Genomic DNA, 19,998 nt, shown 5'->3' on the forward strand with positions numbered 1-19,998 from the left:
TTCTTAGCGCTGTTAATGTGTAGGTATTGTGTTTAGTGGGTTTTTGGGACTCTACTTACGTATATTTTATTTTATCTGTTCAATTGTTATTACAGCAGCTGTTTACATAAAGCCAGTATTCGTCCTTGGTGAGCAATTGGATCAGTTGCACGATTTGTCTGTACCACTGATAACTTTTAAACCAATATATTAGCCTTCTATGAGGAGTTGAGCTGCCATCTAGATAAAGGAAGGCCCGTAGATGTGGTGTATCTGGATTTTGCAAACACATTTGACACAGTTCCCCATAAACATTTACTGTACAAAGTAAGGTCTGTTGGCATGGACCATAGGGTGAGTACATGGATAGAAATCTGGCTACAAGTGCGAGTTCAGAGGGTGGTGAGGAATGGGGAACACTCGGAATGGCAGAGGTGGGAAGTGGGGTCCCCCAATGTTCTGTGCTGGGACCAATCCTATTTAATTTGTTCATAAACAACCTGGAGGATGAGGTAAACAGCTCAATCTCTATATTTGCGGACAATACTAAGCTAAGCAGGGCAATAACTTGCAAGAAGATCTGAACAAATTGTTGGGGTGGGGAACTACATGACAAATTAGGTTTAATGTACGCACTAGGGGGTGAAACTCTGGGGGAGTCTAGGGTGGAAAAGGACCTGGGGATCCTAGTAGATGATAGGCTCAGCAATGGCATGCAATGCCAAACTGCTGCTAACAAAGCAAACTAAATATTGGCATGCATTATAAAGGGTTTAACTCCAGGGATAATTCTCCCACTTTACAAGACTCTGGTCCTGCCTCACCTGGAGTATGCTGTCCAGTTCTGGGCACCAGTCCTCAGGAGGGATATACTGGAAAGTGAGCACAATGGAAAGGCAACAAAGCTAATAAAGGGTCTGGAGGATATTAGTTATAAAGAAAGGTTGTGAGCACTGAACTTATTCTCTCTGGAGAAGGGACGCTTGAGAGGGGATATGATTGCAATTTACAAATACCGTATTGGTGACCCCACAATAGGGATAAAACTTTTTTGTGGAAGAGAGTTTAATAAGACACATGGCCACTCACTAAAATTAGAAGAAAAGGGGTTTAAACTTAAAGTACATAGAGGGTTCTTTACTGTAAGAGCGGCAAGGATGTGGAATTCCCTTCCACAGGTTGTAGTGTCAGCAGGGGGCATCGATAGTTTCAAAAAACTATTACATAAGCACCTGAACGACCGCAACGCACAGGAATATACAATGTAATACTGACCTATAATCACAAACATAAGTTGCACTTGATGGATTTGTGTCATTTTTCAACTTCACCTTCTATGTAACGATGTAACTTTGTAATTATGTGGAATAAGGTGCTCTGGTCAGATGAGACCAAAATGTAACTTTTTGACCTAAAAGCCAAACACACCATCCCCATCATGAAACATGGTGGTATCAGCATCATGTTGTGAGGATGCTTTTCTTCAGTAGGGACAGGGTAGCTGGTCAGAGTTGATGGGAAGATGGATGGAACAAAAACAGGGCAATCTTATAACAGAACCTGTTAGAGTCTGCAAAAGACTTGAGACTGGGGCATACAGCCAGAGCTACAATGGAATGATTTAGATCAACGCATATTCATGTATCATGTCATATGCTAGAATGGCCCAGTCGAATTCCAGACCTAAATCCAGTTGAGAATCTGTGGCAAGACTTGAAAAAATGCTGTTCACAGACACTCTCCATCCAATCTGACAGAGCTTGAGTTATTTTGCAAAGAAGAATGGGCAACACTGTCACTCTCTAGATGTGCAAAGCTGGTAGAGACATCCCCAAAAAGACTTACAGCTGTAATTGCAGCAAAGTACAAAGTACAAGTATAAAGTTTTGACTCAGAGGGGGTGAATACAAATGCATGCCACACTTTTCACATATTTATTATTTATAATGAAAACCATTTATTATTTTTCTTCCACTTTACACATATGTGCCATTTATGTAAAATACCAATAAAATACATTTATGCTTTTAGCTGTAATAGACAAAATGTGGAAACTTTCAAGGGCTATGAATACTTTTTCAATGCACTGTATTAGCACACTCATGCCTCATGCAGACATGTTAGTGTGCACTCTAAAAAGCATGCTCATAGGCAAATATGTGCACTCTGCAGTGGTATTGGTGCTAAATAGCCTATTTAAGCAATGTGACAAGGACAGATTGCTGAGTGGTCTCTAGCTAGTCCCTGATTTGCCTGTGAGATGACCTGTTATGTTTTGCCTTCCCGTGTACAACTCAGCTTTCCTTTGACCTTCCTTTGAATTCCTGTCTACCCATTCTGACTCTGGTCCCTGATTTGGTACCTCGCTTCCCGGCTATGAAGTGACCTTGACTTGTATCTGACTCTATTTCTTTCTAATGTTTCTGTACCTCACTGTCTGGCTTTTGATTACCTTGGCCTGAATCCTGATGGTGTTTCTGCCTTCTGATTCTGTACTTTATTGCCCAGCTGTTGATGACCTTTGGCTTGTGTTCTGATTTTGCTCCTGTTCACTAATCAGGTTCTACAGTGTTCCTGTCACTGGTCCTTATCCGGTGGTCTATAGTCATCTGTGTCCCACATCCAACAGTTGGCAATTATCGCAACATTGGCTCTCTTGGCAATCCATATCCTCAAATCTCCTGTAACCACTACCAGGGGTGTTGAACAAAATGAGAAGCCCAGACCTCATTTGATTTCAACCAGGAGTGTGACTGCATAACTTCACAGTGTTGCTATGTGAATGAGGCACAGATAAAAAAAACACAGGTGGTATGAATGAGCCCTGAAACTTTGGACTTTGCTTATGTACATTGTTAAACTCACAATCAAAATGTATGTAAATGTAACAGTGCAATGTTATTGTTATGCAGAACTGTTTTTTGCCTCAATTTAGTTATTACACACTCATACAGAAATGCTGGGGACTTGTATGATGTAAGCAGGATTCTTTTATCCAGATTAGCTGAATTTGAACTATACTGCCCACGAGGACTTGCTAAGGGGCGGGAACATTTAAAAAGGGAAAAGCCTGGGAACACGGGGCAGATGGGAGAGACTGAGTTGGAGGCTGAACGTGAGAGAGAGCAGAGTGGATCCACGCAGGCTCATAATGGATCGGGTCGAGCCGGAAGGTTGCAGAGCAACCAGAGAGAAAGAGAGCTGATTATCCTGATGAGGCAGGTTAGCGGAACCTGCGGGGAGGGGGGCTGGGTCACTGCCCTACAAGAGGACTGACAACGGGAGCCCCCCTACAAACAGAAAGGTCATCATTTTTCCTTGCTCTGCTGTTAGACCGAGTGAGAGGGTTCTTACCCCTCAAAACACAGCGATTGCTGTCAAGCTTGTTGTTTACATTCAGAGTCTAGAACAGTTTACAGCACGTGCCTATGTCTTTAGGCACAGACACTATAACCCAACCAGTGCTGCAGTCTAACCTCCTTACTGCCTTCATCGACATTGCCTGCAGGATACTAGGATTCACCTTGTGGCTTCCCTGCTGGGCAGGAATTCTACACACACCCCACTTCAGATTTGAGCTATGCAAGAAATATATTAGCTTTTCAAGTGCTGGTTTCCATTTAAAAGGACCAAAATCTGTTTTCCCCCTTTTCTTTCCAAAGCAGTCCTGTTACCATCTGACATCCTCAAAGAGGCTCTTCACCCTACCAATGTGTAAGCTGAACTCCGTTAGCCCCCCTTTGAACAACTCCATTTCCTCAAAGAGACTACATCTATATTGTGCACCAGCGTAAGAGCCCCAACTAGCCAGCGAAAGTTTAACGCAGACTTTTTTCACTGAGAACCCCCAAGTAAGCTAGCCCAATGTTTATAAATTCTTTCTTATCTTATTCACTCATTTGGGAAAATTTTCTTGGTTTCAGAGCTTAGATTTAAATCTTCAGTCCTGCGGGATAGGTGGGAGTGGCTTAATGTAGTATTGCATTGTGTTATATTGCTTTTTCCTGTTGGCGTTTTTGCCATTTGAAAGCCAATTGTTTTCTTTTTCCTGTTTTTCCATCTCAGTGACATTAATACAAGTTAAACATTTATCTGAACAATGTGTACATGTTTATTCTTTGTGTGATAGCCAGAAAGTCACCTCGCAAAGGTATTTACAGTAGTTGATGTCAACAGTGCCAACATTCTGCTCAGGGCTCAGTAGTGAACAGGGTACCCAGAATACCCAGCGGCTCCTGAGGGGGTAGCGCTAAGATCACCATTTTTTTTAATTGAATGAGCAATTTTTAAAAAGCTTGTCAGATTTTTAATACTGACTGTGTCACCACTGAGGAAGCGTTGACCTTCTTTTTTTTTTTTTGCCAGATAGTGATCAGTAATCTAATGCCCCGTACACACGAACTGAAATTTCACCAGCAAAAGTCCGATGAGAGCTTTTGGTCTAAAAATGTGACCGTGTGTATGCTCCATCGGACTTTTGCTGACAGAATTCCAGCCAGCAAAAGATTGAGAACATGTTCTCAGTTTTTCTGTCGGAAAAAGTTCTGATTCGAAATTCCGATCATCTGTACAAATTCCAATGTGAAAAATTCCTACACATGCTCGGAAACAATTTGACGCATGCTCGAAAGCATTGAACTTCATTTTCTAGGCTCGTTGTAGTGTTGTACGTCACCACATTCTTGACAGTTGAAAGTTCAGCAAACTTTTGTGTGACCGTGTGTATGCAAGCCGAGCTTGAGCGGAATTCCGTCGGAAAAACCATCCAAGATTTTTCAGACGGAAATTCCGCTCGTGTGTACGCAGCATAACATTTCCGGAGGTTTGGGAGAACGATCTAGTGGAGACACCCTTTGCACTGACAGCCATCTGAGAGGGGATTTATCCTAATTTCAGGAAATTTTATTTTTCTGTCTCTGAGACTAAATGTAGAGGGAAAGCACCCCAAAGGGGCAAAGACAGCAAAAAATAAAAATAAGAAACTTTAAATGAACCTAATTGGGATGGCTTCTGTATGTAATTACTATAGTTTTGTTTTAAAATACTAAATGTACTTTCTTCCTAGTTTTACTTTTTTTCTGTCATTATCCTAGAACAGCTCTGTAAACTTTCCAAGTTAAAGTAAATATACTGGGGATGTTAAACTCATTTACAGTAAATGCATTTATAGCAGCTGCCAACTTTGCCTTTTATATGCACTAGTCTACAGGGTTATATTGTGAATGACACTAGGCTGTAAATCTCAACTTAAATAAATTGAATGTAGCTCCTATTCCATTAGCACGTTGTAGGATGTTGTAGACAGACAAACTTTTTTCCAGGCTTGTGGTTGACCCACGGAACATGTGCACATTTGAAGAAACCATCATCTATGCCATTTCTACAACTGTGCAGAATATTACACATCAGTTTCAAATTGCATTGAAAGTGTTTGGTTTACATTCCATGACAGAGTTTTGACTGCTCCAAGAAGCAATAGCAAGATTCATGAGCCTATATACCAATTTTATAAACGTAAAGCGCTAATAAACTCTCAGCTTAATCAGCAGCTGATTTATAGCAGTATTTGCCCCAAAAGCAAGCACTTATCATATTGCAGCCTACCAATTCTTCGATGAGATAGCTGCATTCATTTTCTTTTTTTTAGGCATCTTTCCTTTATTTTCAACTGGTGATCTGGCCATCTATCTGTTGTTTTACAAAAGCTGTTCAACAGATGTAACAGTTACAGGATTGAGACAAACCATGTATTACTTACAGGGGCGCTTGCAACGATCAGCTTTTATTTATTTGTTTAAAACCTTTATCTCATAAGGGGGAAAAGAAGGTTTGCTGTAACTGCTTATAAAGTGTTAGCCCTTGTACACACGGTCGGGCATTCCGACGGAAAATGTCCGCTCTGACCGCGTTGTCGGATAATCCGACCGTGTGTGGGCTCCATCTGACTTTTTCTGTTGGAATATCCGACCGAAAAAGTTTTAGAGCTGGGCTATAAAATTTTCCGACAACGTGGTCCGATGGGACTTTGTCCTATCGTTTGTAGAGAATTCCGATTGGACAAAGTGCCATGCATGCTCAGATCAAATTCCTAGACCAAAGCTATTGGCTACTAGCTTGAACGTAGTACCGTCGTAACGAAATAACGTCACCACATTCTGAACGATCGGATTTTCCGACAACTTTGTCCAACCGTGTGTATGCAACACAAGTTTCGGACAAAATCCAACAGATTTTGTTGTCGGAATGTCCGACCGTGTGTACAAGGGCTTAGCGTTCAGCTTCAATTTGTCAGTGTATCTAAATCTGCTATTACATCTAACACTTCCTTCCCACTGGACTGACAATACTGTTATCAAAAAGTGCCCCCTGAGCTCCTTCATTCAGAGTGGAGGTACTCTAATATAGAAGGTGTGTTACTGGCCAGATCATCTGGTGTAAATATAGGGGAAAAAATCCTAAAAAGAAAAAACTAATACAGTTGCCACATCTCATTATTGGTAAGCTGCAATATATTAAAATTTTGGTTTTGGATTTAATACCACTTTAATCACACTGAGCATGCAGCTTCATCATCTTTTAATCCTTACTATTGTTCCTGTTTAAGCTAGAGCCATGACCACTGCCACAGGTTTCCTATTTCAGGGTGGATCCTTTCTTTTTGCAACATACAGTGGTGTGAAAAAGTGTTTGCCCCCTTCCTCATTTCCTGTTCCTTTGCATGTTTGTCACACTTAAGTGTTTCGGAACATAAAACCAATTTAAACAATAGTCAAGGACAAAACAAGTAAACACAAAATGCAATTTGTAAATGAAGGTGTTTATTATTAAAGGTGAAAAAAAATCCAAACCATCATGGCCCTGTGTGAAAAAGTGATTGCCCCCTAAACCTAATAACTGGTTGGGCCACCCTTAGCAGCAACAACTGCAACCAAGCGTTTGCGATAACGTGCAATGAGGCTTTTACAGCGTCCTGGAGGAATTTTGGCCCATTCATCTTTGCAGAATTGTCCTAATTCAGTTACATTAGATGGTTTTCGAGCATGAACGGCCTTTTTAAGGTCATACCACAACATCTCAATAGGATTCAGGTCAGGACTTTGGCTAGGCCACTCCAAAGTCTTCATTTTGTTTTTCTTCAGCCATTCGGTGGTGGACATGCTGGTATGTTTAGGATCATTGTCCTGCTGCAGAACCCAAGTTCGTTTCAGCTTGAGTACACGAACAGATGGTCGGACATTCTCCTTCAGGATCTCTTGGTAGACAGCAGAATTCATAGTTCCTTCTATCACGGCAAGTCTTCCAGGTCCTGAAGCAGCAAAACAGCCCCAGACCATCACACTACCACCACCATATTTTACTGTTGGTATAATGTTCTTTTTATGAAATGCAGTGTTCCTTCTACGCCAGATATACTTGGACACACACCTTCCAAAGAGTTCCACTTTTGTCTCATCGGTCCACAGAATGTTGTCCCAAAAGTCTTGGGGATCATCAAGATGTGTTGTGGAGAAATTGAGACGAGCTTTGATGTTCTTTTTGCTCAGCAGTGGTTTTCTCCTTGGAACTCTGCCATGCAGGCCATTTTTGCCCAGTCTTTTCCTGATGGTGGAGGCATGAACGCTGACCTTAACTGAGGCAAGTGAGGCCTGCAGTTCCTTGGACATTGTTGTGGGGTCTTTTGTGACCTCTTGGATGAGTCGTCGCTGCGCTCTTGGGGTAATTTTGGGCGGCCGGCCACTCCTGGGAAGGTTCACCACTGCTCCATGTCTTCGCCATTTGTGGATAATGGCTCTCACTGTGGTTCGCTGGATTCCCAAAGCTTTGGAAATGGCTTTATAACCCTTTCCAGACTGATAGATCTCAATTACTTTCTTTCTCAATTGTTCCTGAATTTCTTTGGGTCTCGGCATGATGTGTAGCTTTTAAGGATCTTCTGGTGGACCTTACTGTGTCAAGCAGCTCCTATTTAAGTGATGCCTTTATTGTGAACAGGTGTGGCAATAATCAGGCCTGGGTGTGGCTAGAGAAATTGAACTCAGGTGTGGACAACCACAGTTATAGTATGTTTTAACAAGGGGGGCAATCACTTTTTCACACAGGGCCATGATGGTTTGGATTTTTTTTCACCTTTAATAATAAACACCTTCATTTACAAATTGCATTTTGTGTTTACTTGTGTTGTCCTTGACTATTGTTTAAATTGGTTTGACGTTCCGAAACACTTAAGTGTGACAAACATGCAAAGGAACAGGAAATGAGGAAGGGGGCAAACACTTTTTCACACCACTGTACTTTGGAGCCACCCTTGCATCCAGGAACTAGAGATGTGCCTTCTGAAGCCGCGTACACACGTAGCCGTCTGTCCGACGTACTTAGTCTGGCGGACTTCCCGCCAGACTGTCCATCGGACTTTCCGAACGGGCTACTTGCCCACACACGGCACTTTTTCAGCGGACTAATACGGCGTACTAAGTCCGCCGTACTATCCACCCTACTTTTGAAATGAACGGACTCGCCCACACACGCGGAGGAAAGTCCGCTCATTTTGAGCGCGCCTCCAGGTAGGCGGGGCCCGCGAAGGATACGTCGCTGGCCCCGCCGCCTGGTATGGACTTAAAGGGGAACCCCAACACCGAAAAAAACAGTGTGGGGGTCCCCCCAGGTCCACATCAGACCCTTGTCCGAGCACGCTACCCGGCCGGCCAGGAAAGGGGGGGGCGAGCGAGCGCCCCCCCTCCTGAGCCGTACCAGGCCGCGTGCCCTCAACATGGGGGGTGCCTTGGGGAAGGGGGGGCCGTGCGCCCCCCCACCCCAAAGCACCTTGTCCCCATGTTGATGAGGACAAGGGCCTCTTCCCGACAACCCTGGCCGTTGGTTGTCGGGGTCGCCGGGCGGGGGGGCTTATCGGAATCCGGGACCCCCCTTTAACAAGGGGGCCCCCAGATACCGGCCCCCCACCCTATGTGAATGAGTATGGGGTACAATGTACCCCTACCCATTCACCTGTAAAATAAAGTACAAAAAAAACACAACACACAAGGGTTAAAATAGTTTATTGCACAGCTCCGGGGGTCTTCTGTCTTCGGGGGTCTTGTCGCCGGACTCCTCCGCTATCTTCTTATAGCTCTTTTACTAGCGGAGGAGCCCGGCTTTCTTCCTCGCCGCCGCCCTTCTTCCGACTTTGGGGGTCTTGTCCCCCTCTTCGGTTCTTCTGCCGGGCCACCGCACCTTCTTCTAGCTCTTTTACAGGCGGTGGCCCGGTCTTCTGCCGCCGCCGCCGCCGCCTTCCGTTCTTCTGTCCTTCTCTTCTTCTTCAGATGTTGCCTCGCCGAGTCCTCCGCTCACAATGACGGGGACCGGGCACGCGGCGACTTATATAGGGACAAGGGGTGGGGTCTTCAGTTGATGTCACATGGGTTGATGTCACATGGTGACCCCGCCCCCTTACGATGTCACAGTCCCGGAGGATGCTTGGACTGTCGCCATGTGACATCAACCCATGTGACATCAACCCATGTGACATCAACCGAAGACCCCGCCCCTTGTCCCTATATAAGTAGCCGCATGCTCGGTCCCCGTCATTGTGAGCAGAGGACTCGGCGAGGCAACATCTGAAGAAGAAGAAGAAGAAGAGAAGGACAGAAGAACGGAAGGCGGCGGCAGAAGACCGGGCCACTGCCTGTAAAAGAGCTAGAAGAAGGCACGGTGGCCCGGCAGAAGAACCGAAGAGGGGGACAAGACCCCCGAAGTCGGAAGAAGGGCGGCGGTGAGGAAGAAAGCCGGGCTCCTCCACTAGTAAAAGAGCTACAAGAAGATAGCGGAGGAGTCCAGCGAGAAGACCCCCAAAGACGGAAGACCCCCGGAGCTGTGCAATAAACTATTTTAACCCTTGTGTGTTGTGTTTTTTTTGTACTTTATTTCACAGGTGAATGGGTAGGGGTACATTGTACCCTATACTCATTCACATAGGGTGGGGGGCCGGTATCCGGGGGCCCCCTTATTAAAGGGGACTCCCGGATTCCGATAAGCCCCCCGCCCGCAGACCCCGACAACCAACGGCCAGGGTTGTTGGGAAGAGGCCCTTGTCCTCATCAACATGGGGACAAGGTGCTTTGGGGTGGGGGGACTGCGCAGCCCCCCCTTCCCCAAGGCACCCCTATGTTGAGGGCACGCGGCCTGGTACGGCTCAGGAGGGGGGGCGCTCGCTCGCCCCCCTTTCCTGGCCGGCCGGGTAGTGTGCTCGGACAAGGGTCTGATGTGGACCTGGGGGGACCCCCACGCCGATTTTTTTCGGCGTTGGGGTTCCCCTTTAAGTCCATACCAGGCGGCGGGGCCAGCGACGTATCCTTCGCGGGCCCCACCTACCTGGAGACCCGCTCGAAATGAGCGGACTTTTCTCTGGGTGGGAAAAGTCTGTTCATTTCAAAAGTACGACGGACTGGCATACACACGGCCGGATTGTCCGCAGAAATGCGAGTCATGCGGTAAGATTGGAGTGTAAAACTACTTTCTAAGTCCGCCGTACTTTCGGGTCAAAAAAGTATGCCGGAGGCTACACACGGGGGGATTGTCCGGCGGACTTGAGTTTGCCGGACTTTTCCACCCGCTTGTTTGATCGTGTGTACGCGGCATTACACTGTGCACATCAATAGAAACACACAACCCATAGCCTAAGATGGCAAGGCATTCCTCTTCTCCTCATTTTCCAAGAAAACAGACTGACTTTATACTACAATGTTAACTCTTCCCTGTGAAGACCAGAAGTTCAAGGAAACAGCACTGAGAGAGTAGGAGCCAGCAATATTGAAATCTGTAAATTTCAACTGCTCATTGTGTCAAAGTGGTTGTAAACCTCAGTCATGAAATCTGGACAAAGCGCATATACCTGTAGTATTTACTGCATTTGTCTATCTCCAAAGCTCTAAGCATCGTTTCTCTCTGGTGCTTTGTTCCTCTGTTATCAGCATGACTCACTTCTGACAAATTTTCCCAACACATGAGATACATTTGTGACAGGGAGGGAGCTCAGCACACAGCTTGTTGGTACTGCCCTCAGAACAGCTAGATGGCCCCCCCTACTCACTACTAAGCATCTGAACATGTTCCTTCTAAGATGTCGGGCTTTCAACTCTCTACTCGAGTCAAAATCGAATGCATTGTTATATTATTCACAGGGTTAACCACTTTCAGATCGGACCATTTTGCAGACCAATGACCAAACCACTTTTTGCGATTCGGCACTGCGTCACTTTAGCTGACAATTGCGCAGTCATGCGACGTGGCTCCCAAACAAAATTGGTGTCCTTTTTTTCCCACAAGTAGAGCTTTCTTTTGGTGGTATTTGATCACCCCTGCGTTTTTTATTTTTTGCGCTATAAACAAAAAAAGAGCGACAATTTGGAAAAAACACATTATTTTTTACTATAATAAATATTTCTCAAAAATATATATAAATTTTTTTTTTCCCCTCAGTTTAGGCCGATACGTATTCTTCTACATATTTTTGGTAAGAAAATCGCAATAAGCGATTATTTATTGGTTTGTGCAAAATTTATAGCGTTTACAAAATAGGGGATAGTTTCATGGCATTTTTTTTACTAGTAGGGACGGCGATCATTTTTATTGTGACTGTGACATTATGGCGGACACATCGGACATTTCTGACACATTTTTGGGACCATCATTTATACAGCAATCAGTGCTATACAAATTCACTGATTCCTGTGTAATTGACACTGGCAGTGAAGGGGTTAACCAGGGGGTGGCAGTGTAGGGGTTAAGTGTTTCCTAGGGCCGTGTTACTAACTGTGGGGGGCTGGGCTGTGTGCTAGTGAACATTGATCTCTGCTCCAATCACAGGAAGCAGAGATCAGTGTCACTTGTTGCTAGGCAGAACGGGGAGATGCTGTTTACAACGGCATCTCCCCGTTCTCCTTCCCCATGAGACGATCGCGGGTACCCCCACAGCGATCGAGTCCACGGGACCCACGACCGGACTCACGGGGGTCCCGACCAGCATGCACACGCGCCGCCGGCAGCGCACACGCGATGGCAGGACGGCAAATTCAACTGGACATACCTGTATGCCAGTTAGCTTGCCCGTGCCATTCTGCCAACGTACATCGTCGTGCACCGGTCGGAAACTGGTTAAAGTGGACATTCAGTAACTTTTTAAGTTTGCACGGAAAAATCCCTGATATCACAAAATAAAGCAAAACAGTATAATTTTAACCACTTATGGATCACCAACTGTTGTTTTACGTTGTTACTTTGAAAAGGAATATCGTTGTTATGGCAGCAGCTAGCTGCCATAACCCGGTATCCTCTTCTTCAGAGGGCGGTCTTCTTTCAGATAAAAGTTGTCTCTGTGGCGGATTCACAGCGAGATCACTTTTATTGGCGGCCCGCCTCACTCCGGTGCCCTCCGCCGCTTACCGGAGCCATCAGTAGGGGCAGAGGCAATCTGGTTCTTCTCCCTGTTAGGTATGGAGATGAGTGAGGGGAAGATGGCCCCCACCCATCTCCATATCATTGCAGGGCGGAAGCGACATCAAAACATCACTTCCGCCCATAGACATTTTTTTTTTTAAATGCCATTTAATTGTTTTTCTTTTTTTATTGCATTTTAGTGTAAATATGAGATCTGAGGTCTTTTTGACCCCAGATCTCATATTTAAGATGTCCTGTCATGCTTTTTTTCTATTACAAAAAAAAAAATTGTGAACGCACTTGCATGCAGAAGCGAACGCATACATGAGTAGCGCACGCTTATGAAAACGGTGTTCAAACCACCAATTTGAGGTTTCACTGTGATCGTTAGAACAAGAGAAATAATTCTAGCTCTAGACCATCTCTGTAACTCAAAACATGCAATCTGTAGAATTTTTTAAACTTCGCCTATGGAGATTTATAAGGTTAAAAGTTTGTCGCCATTCCATGAGTGGGTGCAATTTTGAAGTTTGACATGTTGGGTATCAATTAAACGGCGTAACATTATCTTTCACAATATAACAAAAAATTGGGCTAACTTTACTGTTGTCTTATTTTTTTATTAAAAAAAGTGTATTTTTTCCCAAAAAAGTGTGCTTGTAAGACAGATGTGCAAATATGGTATGACAGAAAGTATTGCAGCAAACGACATTTTATTTTCTAGGATGTTAGAAAAAATATATATAACATGGTTGGGGGTTCTATGTAATTTTCTAGCAAAAAAAGTTTTTTTAAATTGTAGACACCTAATCTCAGAAAGAGGCTCGGTCCTTAAGTGATTAAAGAAAAACAGTATATTTTATCATTAAAAGCTGTCCTTGAGATCCAATCAAATGACTTGCCTAGGACCCTTTCTACATGGGCCGGTCTGGTTTCTCTCAGCAGGTGATCTGTCCGCTCATCCTCTGGTAAACTGAATGGAGTGGCAATATTACAAGTTTGTGTCCGCTCCACTTATGCAGCGTGGGCACAGACACAGCCGCTTTGCTCTATGGGCATTCGGAGGAAAACTGACCGGGTGTCTAGTTACATCCGACTGCCATCCAATCTGATCAAGCCAGATGAAGGGGAACGGAACCCCCCCCCCCATTTTTGCCAGATCAAATCAGAGGTAGCCGACTGTAAACGGACACAAGTCCATTTATATAACTGTCCCAAGAAGAAAATGGAGAGCCTGATCAGGTCTGCCTGAAAAATTAACAGGTGGACCCGATCGGACCTCTCATGTGAAAGGGGACTTGGGGAGATGAGATTATCAGCCTGCAGCAGGCAGGAAGTAGCATTTTTAAAATCTCATTTTACCCATTGATCAAACTGATCTTACAATTGTTAATGTACAAATAAAGATCCAGGAAGGAAAGGCAGAAAAAACGTTGTCAATACTGTTTCCAAGGCAATAAATAATAGTATACGTTACCCTTAATTATTTAGCATGCTTGCAGTTAAATAGAAAATGCAAACATTTTGGTGTCTACTTGAACTGAGCTGAGTGCTACAAGATGCAGGTGGAGTTCTTAAGATTGCTTTACTAAAGGCAAATGGATTGCTCATTTTACAAGGTAAGTTGCATTTTGCAAGATACTTTTCTCCAGAGTGAATGGTGTGAAGTTCTACTAACTTCAATTACCCAGTCATGTGCAAGTGTAGCCCTCTTTTGGGAATTTTTAAGAAATGACACTCCCTTAACAGAATATTTCGCTAAACCTAGAGGTATATAAGAGAACCAGAATCTTCACAAATTGGAAGAGTGGGTTTGGTAATAACGTTGGCAGTGCCTCCACCCAGGACAGGGCCTCTGTGAACAGAGGGGATTACTTTTCTGCAAAATTAACCAGTAATCTAATCAAAGTAATTGGAGCAGAAGAACTACTGCAACTAGCATATAATATTAACCATAAGTGTATAGATGTACACCAGTATAGATATAAGACAAGCTTTTTATAGAAAAAGAATAAAAATAGTACATACATCCAATGTACAAACATGTATTATAAGCAAAGGGCCCAACAAGACATTTGGTGGAATTGTGTACATATACCCAGATATATATATAGTTATTAACAGAGATACCCGAAAATGAATCTTGCATTAAAGTCCACTTCCGGGGCCCCAAGGATGATTACAAAGCATCCATCATGGTGCCAAAGAACTGAAGACAAGATCAGTGATGATTGGAAGATCCTCCAACCATTATCCAACGAGCCTGGAATGCAGCTTCTCATCAGCAAAAACTTTGGTGTGATACTGGAACTCAGACCAACCTATCCACTTTGCGTCTTAGTCCCTAGTAGCTTCCAATCTGCCATGCAACTGGACCTCTAACTATCTGTGGGCCATCAGATGCATGCGCCGGCTCTAGCCTATGCTGTTTATCAAACCCTAAGCTAAAACTAGTTATAGAAACCCAGACCAGAAGTGACAGGGTCAACTAAATTACAAGAAGCTGCACTTAACGCTATTGCAATATACAGGTTTACCCACTAATATACTGGAAGGTGACCACTACATACATACGGTAGCACAGACCTAGCTATCTGGCACTGTGCATGTGAGACAATAAGGATAGAACAGAGATACTCTGTCAGAAAGATTCATAAACACACTCAAGATGCAATAGTCAGATGCAGTTAAACTATAGGAACATAGGAACACTTGCATAATGTTCTCTTCTGGTCTGTATTTAGCAGCATGGGCAGGACATGGGTCTGAGACACTCTCTCTCTCTCTCCACTTCCTCCTTCTGCAGATTTTCAAAGCCAGCCTTCAAGAAACAGGAAGTACTAATGCATAATTATACATAACACTGTAATTTAAGCAGCGAATAGTAGAGGGTAACATACTCCTACACAAGCAAAAATGCTGTTTTTTTTCCTTGCACACAATTGAGTATTTTTTCCAGAGAGAATTTTCTTTCACATTCACTAAGCTGTGGGAAAATTTCATTGCAAAGTGCAACTTCCCTTACAAAGTGAACAGTCTATTTATCTTTAGGAAATCAACCCTAAACAGATGTCTACACAAACATTTAGAAATGAAAGGGAGTTGGAAATCAACTGTTTATTTTACAAGACCTCCATTAGTTCTTTTCTTGAGTATTACAGAATTTCATTGTAGCTTTTGAATATGACTTTATTTTTTCCATCTGAAGTGTTAAGCAGACCTTTAAAAGACAAACTATACACCCCAAAATCTACCACTGCAGTTATTTTTGAACTGGATACGTTTGCAGTAGGAGTTGTTTAATAGATACTTACCGAAAATCCCCTTGGAGACCATAAGTAACACTCACTATATCTAAATATCCTAAAAGCTGTCATCACATTATGTTACATTTACACTTTGAGAATTGAGTTATTTATACCTCGAGTGAAACACTGCAAAAGATAAGTTTATCAACTCTCTACTGAAAACAATCATCAAAAAATACTCAAAATCATATTTTTGGGATTAGCTTGTACAGATCCTTTGGCACTGTATACATAAGGGGCCTAAGAATTACAGATAACATTTTGTATGTGTGACATCTAGTGATGTGCATGCCAATTCAGCATTTACTCATGCTATAAAAGTAACATCATAAAACATTTCATGACAAATCAAATACCACATATTTTTAAGGCCTTGCTTAATCACTAAAAAGAAAATGACATTCTTTTATATGCAGGTCAATGATGCACAGCAAGGGAAGAGTGAGCTGGGGGCAATTTTCTCCTTGGGCCAATACAAATAACGAATGAATGTTGGATTGGTGGTCCTGAGTAGGGATGGGTGAATGGTTCGGCCCGAGCATAAGTTTGGGCCAAAATTTAGTTGTTCGTTGGTTCGGCGCACAGCCGAACAAACAGGTCGTTGGACCGTTTGTTTGGCCCCAGAACCAACCACAGTGCATTGCAAGCCCTGATTGGCTGAAACAGTGAAAGTTTCGGGCAATCAGGGCACAGAGCACTGTCAGAGTCATGATTGGGCACTGTCATCATGACTTTATCCCATCATGGCTCATGGCCCCACAGTATAAAAGTATTCTTTCAATGGCAACAATTTTCAGTGTGATTTCGGTATGCAGAGAGATAGAACATGGCTCTGTTCAGTGCTATTAGTTAGTTAGTGTGCTATACTGTGCTATTTTGCTTCAATTGTCAGTGTAGAATATTAGTTTAGTGTCAGTCTAGGGATAGTGTGAGTGTAGTGAGGACAACCATCATTCAGCTTTGCATAGTGTGCAGCTAGAGTAGGGACAGCTCAGATAGTTTCACTGTAGTGTAGTGAGACCATGTCATTCATACATACATTAGTGTAGAGTAGGGACAGCTCACAATGTTTCAGTGCAGTGTATTTGGACCGTGTCAGTAATCTTTACATTAGTGTGTAGCTAGAGTAGGGACAGTTCAGATAGCGTTGGTGTAGTGATGGTTGAACACTGTCTATTTGATTATGTTACTGCCAGTTTAAGGCCATTTACTTCTGTGTGCGTTGCTGGCAGTTTAACGCCATATAGTTTTGTGTGTTACTGCCAGTTTAACGCCATATAGTTTTGCATGCATTACTGCCAGTTTAATGCCATACAGTTCTGTGTGCATTACTGACGGTTTAATGCCATATTGTTTTGCATGCGTTACTGCCAGTTTAATGCCATATTGTTTTGTGTGCGTTACTGCCAGTTTAATGCCGCATTATATTGCAGTAGATTATAGCGTATCTGTGGAGTGTGTCTATGTAGTGTGAGTACTCAAATTAAAGTGCACCAAATACCTCTTTACATTGATTACAGTACAGATTTCAACTTCTTTGTTACATTCACTTATAAACACTGCCCCCTCCCTCCCAATAATGTCTGGGAGGACAACAAGGAGAGGCAAACGTTCCCTTGGCACTGTAAGGGGGCCAGCAACAAATGTGTCCACAGGCAAAGCTGGACGTGGTGGTCAGTCAGCAGGCAGGTCATAATTTCCTCTGTTTAGTGAGTTTGCCCATGCTATCCAGCCACAGCATGCAGAGGATGGGGTAGACTGGCTTACCAAACCTTCCTCATCCTCCTCATCCTCTGCCACGCAAGCAGAGACAAGTGTGCAGTCCCCTGCAGGTGCCAGAGTGGTTGAGAATGACAGGAACATGAGCCTGGAGAGAGGGTGGAACAGTGGTAGACAAATTGGCATTTTTCCCCAAGCTGCAGCGTACTGACATTTTCTACGCAAGCTGCCTTTATTTTGATCACCAACAGCTGGGGAGCCTGTGTGTATAATAAGGCCACAATGTGGTGCACTGAGAACAAAATTTTAGATTTTTTGCATACATTCTGGTGTCACTTTCACTGTGGATAGAAATAACTGGTGCGTAAAAATTGGTTAGTGAAAAATGGTTTGTAAAAAAAAAAGATGCAAGTGCAAAATACATGTAGCACTATCCATGTAGCGGCCACTGGCAACCGACTCTCCTATTCCTGCACAGTCGAGCAACATACATTTTTCCACTTGTAACCAGACACAAGAAGTCAATCCCATAACTTGTTTTTGTTGATTTTATTACGAGATAACAACTTGGATAGGGCGAAGGGATTTATGGAATGCCCTTCAGATGATAAACACAGCAAAACTTGGGGACAATCTTCCTCTCGCTGCACAAAAGTCCTGAACTGCCTCCTTTTGTGAAAACTCAGTCCATGGTAGGTTAAATAGAAAAAGTCCATTACAGACTAAGGGCTCTGGGCCTTTCTGAAAAGTAGCACACACTTGAGGTAATTGCTTGCAGGAATGTATTCTATCCTTCTGTGGATCTGGTCCCAGCTCAACTACTCAGCAAATTCTGCCAGCCCTCCTGGCTGCCCAGGAGATCTCTTAGGGTAAGCATGAAGAGATGTAGCACCCCACTGTCCCTGCCTACTTAAAGCCATCCGGCTCACTTGATCTCTGCCTTCGCCTTGGTCACATCACAAGAAACAATCTCCTGCATTCCTGTTTAAAGACTGGCTTTGCTGACATCCCTTCTGGCTCCTTATCCTGCTTGCTGTTCCTCTACTTGGATCCCTGACTTCTGGCCTGGCTGATTACCCGATCTGGTTACTGAACTCTGGCTTGGCTGATTACCCGATCTGGTTACTGAACTCTGGCTTGGCTGATTACCCGTTCTGGTTACTGAACTCTGGCTTGGCTGACTACCCGATCTGGTTACTGGACTCTGGCTATGCTTTGACTAAGCTTACTCTATTTACCTTTTTAATTTTATTAATAAACAAGTGTGATTTTAATGTACTTCTGTCTCAGTCTGGGTCATGGTTTCTGACACCCTTGTAAAACCCTGAGTGTGCTGATGTACTCACTATCCTCTCCTTTCTCCCACTGTTCCGAGATGGTGGTCCCAATCACTCCACAAAGCAGATCGGATCCTTCCTGAGCCAGCCCAAGCCTTCAGCCTGTGAGTCCCCCCCCCCCCCCCCCCCCCCCCAGACCTAGTGCGCTCCTCTAGGCCACTGACAGATTCCTCAGAAAAAAGTTTGTGAAAAATTTCTTTAAAAAAAAAAAAAGGCTGTGGATAGAAGTAACAGGTGGGTAAAAATTGGTCTTTGAGTGCTCGTGGCGCCTTCCCACTGTAACCCTATAGAGGTAATCTTGATGAAAGCAAGAATTAGCCTTAGTGTAAAAAATTGTAATGATGTTCACCTGTCAAACAGGTGCAGAAAAATTGGTCTTTGGTTGTTGGTGCCGCCTTACCACCATAACCCTATAGGGTACTCTTGATGAAAGTAAGAACTGGCCTTGCTGTAAAAAATTGCAATGATATGCACCTGTCAAAAAGGTGCAGAAAAATTGCCCTTTGGGTGTCAGGGGCACCTTCCCACTGTAACCCTATAGAATTACCCTTGATGAAAGCAAGAATTGGCCTTGCTGTAAAAAATTGCAATGATATTAACCTGTCAAACAGGTGCTGACAAATTGGTCTTTGGGTGTTAATTGTGCTGATGAAACCTATACCAAAAACATTCTTCCAGATGAAATGATTGAACACCCTCAAAGCTAGGCAGCCTCGAAGTCCTGCAGAGATTTCACATCCCAAAAAGACTTAATCAGTGACAGGGGATTCATAGCTGGTACTCGAGGACTGATTCATTTTTATAAAAGTTAAACGGTCCACAGAGTCTGTGGACAGATGCGTTCTATGATCAGTAACAAAACCTCCTGCAGCACTGAATGCAGGTTCTGAAAGCACACTGGATGCAGGGCAGTCCAACAACTCAATAGCATATTGGCAAGTTCTGGCCAGTGGTCTATTCTCATGACCCAGCAAGTCAATGGATCATCAGCTGGAAATCTCTACATCTCTATTTTGGCCCAGAGGTAATTGTCCACCAAGTGATGCAGACGCTGCTGATGGGAGCTGACAGCCCGTGGCAGAGAGGACTAAAAAAAATTAATAAAAGCCTCACTTAGACAGATGCCTTCTCCAACACTCCTCTCTTGACCAACAGAAGACACTGTAACCTACTGGAGTCAGGAAAAATGTTCAATAAAATTATCATAAACGTGTCCTCAAGAGACT

This window comes from Lithobates pipiens, unplaced genomic scaffold, assembly GCF_037356315.1.
Source record: "Lithobates pipiens isolate NorthernLeopardFrog02 unplaced genomic scaffold, aLitPip1_a1.2 Scaffold_16, whole genome shotgun sequence".
NCBI classification, from domain to species: domain Eukaryota; kingdom Metazoa; phylum Chordata; class Amphibia; order Anura; family Ranidae; genus Lithobates; species Lithobates pipiens.